Here is a 5,833-nt window from a genome sequence, read left to right on the forward strand (position 1 = left end):
CCCTCTTTCTTGTATTCTGGTGTCTCCCTTTGCAGAACAACATTGTGGCTAGTGCTTTTCTTTTGGCCCGTTTATAACAATGCAATATCCGGATTCAAATCATAGACTATGATGTAAAAATCAGTATTTGAATGAACAACGGGAAGGTGTATACATTTCAAAAGAAAGTTAAACCAAAAAAAAAAAAAAAAAGGTTTCACAGGAAAGAGGTAGTGTAAATGGGGGTTAGAGATATGAAAAAATGGAGACAAGACAGATTCCTGATCAAGTCTCAGTTTACTGAACCTGCAAACAACACTTATAAAGCAAAGGGTACTAGCAAAATTTTTTCAAGGTAGCAACACATCTGTGCCACCTGGCAAGGCATCCAGGAATTCACTCAAGGTTACACAAAGTTTGATGTTTGGTTCCTGCAAAACCTGCACTCCCGGTGCAGGGTCCGTACCACTCCCTCCCCCAAAGAGACTCACAGACCACAGTTCGATGCAAAAGCAAGAGGCAGTTTATTCTGATCGCGATGGGGGTCGAGCATACAAAGCACAGAGTTTTTATTCCTAAAAAATCAGGCTTTTACATTGATTAGTCAGCAGAAAAGATAGCAGTTATGTGGCTGGCAGCTGTAGCGGGCAGATTACAGCTCCAAGGACAGTTCTCCCATCTTTTCCCATAGCAGGCCTGGGCCGCTTACAGCTCCAAGGACAGTCCTCCCATCTTCTCCCATCTCTCAGTTCTGTAGCGGGCCTAAATCGCCTGACTTGCTCTTCTTTCTTAGCTGGCCCTTATTCAAGGTCCAGTTGTTTTTTCTTTCTAATTTGGGATGGTCCCATTTCTCAGTTCCCAAGGTTGCAGGGAGCTTGTTATCTATCTCAGACTCAGAACCCTGTGGCAGAGGCCACCAAGGACTGTCTCTGAGACATAGAACATAGATAAGACCTGCATCTGCCAAGATCAGGAGGCATAATTTCAATTACCAGACTCCTTCAGAAAACAGATAATTCCTGAGACTTGTTTGGGAAAAAAGGAGAAAATCTCTGAATGTAAAAGGAGAAATGAGGGGAAATAAACTATTTGACAGCTGGTTCTGTTCCACACTATTGTTACCAAACCTCTATTAGCAGGGTTGCCTTTGCTGATGTGGCTGGATTGGAAGCTATATCCTACTCAGTGTTTACTGAGGAACCCTCCTGGTCCTGGTGTTTACATTAAAAATTGGGCCTTCAGGAAAATGAAATGGGTCCATGTTATAAACCTAGAAAACCTGTGTTTCCTGCTGTGTTCCTTAAGACAAACCCTCTAAACTTAGTGTTAGCACCAGGACTGATTGCTCAGAAGTGCCACCCCATGAGCTCATGGGGTCTGAGGTGACCACTAGTTCATGGCTAGGATTCTCTGCTACATAATGAGTTCCTGGAAAGCATGCCTTACAAAGTCAAACTCTGCCCTCCTTTAGCAGAATCTTTTCTCCATGTTAAAAGTCAGGGTAAAAGTTGTTAACATAATATTTTTATTGATTATGTGGGAATTTCATAATATTCACATTACACTCCTTTACCATTGCTCCCAAGTTCCAATTCCTACCCATGTGTCACCCTATTTTTTTCTTTTACATCAATTAAAGTATGTGTTAGTGATATTCTTATTGTAACCTGATCAGAGTCTCAGTACCAAGTCCCTGGTACCCTGGTGCCACCCCTAAGAAGAAGCCATCAATCCTGAATAGTTCTATACTTTATCACCTTGATCACAGATTTTCTTAATTATTTATTACTATATCTTCACTTTGTATGCACTCTGCTGCATCCTCCCTCTTATCCTCCACCCTCCTTCTTCTACCCCATGCCCTTTCTCTAGTTCCCTGATAGAGGAGGGCTTATTCCCCCTTTTATCTGACCCTAGCTTATCAGTTCTCAACATGATTGACTGCATCATCTTTCTTGGGGGCCTGATTCTCAGGGCATAGTTCTCCCTGTGTCCTCAATTCCCTCTACTTATGACAGTCTTTATGCCTCCTCTCCTGCTGGCTTCCCAGAGCTCCAAGTGGAGGGAGAATTTCATAGTGAAATCCTATTCTGGGCTGGGTGTTTTAAGGTCTCTCTCCATACAATATTGGACTGTGAGTTTCTGTATGAAATCCCATTTGATGCAGCAGGAAGCATCTATCCAAGAACATGACACTGATCTATCAGTTAAGGGCAGAGAGGAACATATTTTAATAATAATAATAATAATAATAATAAACCAGCCTGGGTTGCTTGAAAAATTTTGTAGGATGCCCTGACACCAACTCAATTAACAGCCACCCTATCACCCTAGTGGAAGACAGGTATGATCAAAATAGATGGCCTATTGTAACTTTATCCTTTACTATTAGGAGACTTCATAATAAGTGAATACATACCATATTTGTCTTTTCATATTTTAGTTATTCACCTAGGATGATTTTTTCTGGTTCCGTCATTTGCCTGAACATATCTTGTTGCCGCCTTCTTAGCTGAATAATACTTCATTATAGAAAAATTCCATGTTTTCCTGAAGGAGATTGTCAGGCTTTTTCTTTAGTCCTTGTAATTTGCTGGGACTTTAATTGTTGTATTGAATGACACACTATCATGATAACTGTTCTTTTAGTCTACAATTCCCTCCATCTTTTTCAGCTTCTTGGTGATTTGAATTGCAATGTCCACTTGAAACTCATCTGTTTACATGTTGAGGCTCTATTGAGGAAATGTCTGGGAAGTGTTAGGTGGTGTGGCCTTATTAGATAATATAATTCCAATTGGAGTTATATTTTAGGAGGTAGTACTTTGAGGGTGCTATGCTGATGAAAGTGACCAGATAAATGGAGTCTCTCTTTCTTGGTCTCGGTCACTTTATATCTTTGTTTCTGTCAGTGGGTTTCAGTCTCTCTATTTCTGAATCTCTTTCTCTAGCTCTTTCTTTCTCTGTCTCTGTCAGTCTCCCTCTCTCTTCATTGCCACTTGTAGGTCATGAGGAAGAGATCTCAGTTTTGCTGAAGGACTACAACATGATGATTGCATGCAGATGTGACATCCTGGATGGTCTCTGTAAAAAATACAAGCAAGGTCCCAATTAACTGCTTTTTGTTCAAAGAGTTGCCATGGTCAGGGAGCATTTTTTCAGTAAGTAATTCACAGACTGTGGAAACATCTGTGCATTTAACAAATAATAATGTAATCTCTGATAAAATGAAAGTCACATATCAAGGAAATGTGACTTTATTAATGACAACTTAAAAGAAATATGTGACAATATTACTTAACTAAGAGTCTGGCACACAGGAACTTAGATTCCTGGGTTATGTTCTTTCAGTTGCCCAGATTAAGGCATGTAGGGCTGCTCAGTCTTTCTCTCAACCAGGCTATCCACTTGGCCCTTTTATTAACTGGCTCCTGAAACTCCTGGTCTCTCACCTGTTTCATGACATCATTCTGTATCTCAGGCAATCAGCACCTGAGAGAATCTTGAAGTTTCCATGGAGATGAGTAAACATTTACTCAGTGTCCAGTATCTCTGATGCTGTGCACATGTGAGTTTTTCTTCATACTCACTAAATGTACCTTCACATTCTTCTTGATATACTCGGCTGGCAGGGTCTAGGTTCCATGGGGTATTATTTAGAGTTGCCACCTTAGCTCCTGGGGTCTTAGGTAGCTGGGTAACCACTAGTTCATGGCTAGGATTATCCACTACATGATGAGATCCTGGTAAAAATGTCTTAAAAAGTCATACTCTGTCCACCATTAGTGGAATCTTTTCTCCATGTTAAAAGTCATTGTAAAAGTTGTCAACATATTACTTTTATTGATTATGTGTAAATTTCATATACTATATCTTACACTCCCTTTCCATTGCTTCCAGGTTCAAATTGCTAATCATTTGTTAGACTAAATTATTTATTTTTAAAATACATCAATTGAAGTATGTGTTATTCATATACTCATTGGATCAGAATCTCAGTGTCAAGTTCTTTAAAGAAAACTGAGTTCATCTTTGCCACACCTTGAAACCATCCCCTAGGAGAAGCCATCAGTCCTTCAGAGCTCTATACATCATCACCTTGATCACAGTTTTTCTTATGTATTTATTTATTATGATTTGTTCAGTTTTTATCCACTGTGCTGCTCCTCCCTCTTCTACTTCCAGTCGCACACATTCTCCTTTTTCTACCCTATGCCCCTCTTCTAGTTCCCTGAGAATGGACGTCCTCCCCTGCCACAGACCAGCCCTGTTGGTGCCCTGTGTCCATGGGAAAATCAGAGAATTCGGATATCAGGAAGGCACAGATAGGCAAAGTAACAGAGACCATATCGAGTAATGTTGATTTGGATCTTCTGTGCTTTACTGAAGTCAAGCCAACACTCTTATAGTAATCTTACCAAGAAGCACCTTAAAGTTCACATATCCCCCAAAACATTTACAAAGTTTCTATTTTAACTGAAGGCGATCTGGTTAAAGGCAGTGTCTACAAAAAAATCTTGGCCTAACAGCCTCTTGAAGCACCTTAAAGTTCACATATCCCCCAAAACATTTACAAAGTTTCTATTTTAACTGAAGGCGATCTGGTAAAAGGCAGTGTCTACAAAAAAATCTTGGCCTAACAGCCTCTTAAGCAGAGCAAACATAGAGCTAGTGACTTGTTTGCCAATTTAGTAGAGGGCCAGGGGCTTGTTAAACTTGTGGTCTGTTTATGTAGTTTATTTTTAGTTAATTAGGGGTAGTTAATAATCCTCCAAACTAGTTGGGCTAAGGATTTACAACCCTCCTGGAGGTAAGCCCTGAGGGGAATTCCTCCTGTTGGCTTGCTAAGGGTTTACAATCTTTTCTTAGAGAGAAGATACTTTAGTTAGCTGTCCATAAAACTTATAGTATAATACAAAACTTTTTGACCTCCTATGTTTGGCTATCTTCTTTCTGCCTCATCAGAAATACCTGTGTTAGGTAATGGTCTTGTAGAAGCTTTACTGCAGTGGGAATATCCAGAGCATTTATCTTAACAGATCCTGATTAAACATTTTCTTTAGAAAGCCCTAAAACTCTTGTCCTTTTACTACCTACAAGCAATTCCTGATGCTGAATCTGATTTATTACCTCTCCTAAAATTTTATTTTCTTTCTACTCTCATTTGCTAAAGTTTTTAGTGATCTATTAGAAATTTTTCCTTGAATAGTTAATTGTAATGTTTCAAGAATCATAGAGAAACAGCAAAAAAGCTCATCAATTTAATCCTGAAACCAAGTAAGCGTGAGACTTAAAATACATCTTTTGGCTTAGATGGCCTTGTTAGAGTTCTTGCTAGGGATGTCCGGGAAGCTGATTCCTGTGGGAAACATGTCTTCTCATCTGTTTGCATAATTTTATACTTGCATAACACATTTTAATGCTACACAGAATTTCTGGAGTTAGTGTAGCACTCCTCCCCCTCTAACTGACCCTAGCTTATCAGGTCTCATCATACTGGGCTGCATCATCTTCCTCTGTGGTGTGGTTTACAGGACATTGTTTATCTTGTGTCCTCAATTCCCTCTACTTAGGAGACTCTTCCTGCCTCCTCTTCTGCAGGCTTCCCAGAGCTCTGTGGAGAGGGGGATTCCATAGGGAAATCATATTTAGAACTGTGTGTTTTAAAATATCTATGTGCATATTATAGGACATCTTCAGGTCTCTGTATGCAATCCCATTTGATGCAGAAGGACACATCTCTGTGGATACAAGGACATGGCACTGATCTATCTGTTGAAGGCAGAGAGCAACATATTTTAATAACAGTAGCCTGGGTTGCTTGAAAATTTCCATAAGATGACCTGGACCAACA

The sequence above is a fragment of the Meriones unguiculatus genome (assembly GCF_030254825.1).
Source record: "Meriones unguiculatus strain TT.TT164.6M chromosome Y unlocalized genomic scaffold, Bangor_MerUng_6.1 ChrY_unordered_Scaffold_25, whole genome shotgun sequence".
Lineage (NCBI taxonomy): Eukaryota > Metazoa > Chordata > Mammalia > Rodentia > Muridae > Meriones > Meriones unguiculatus.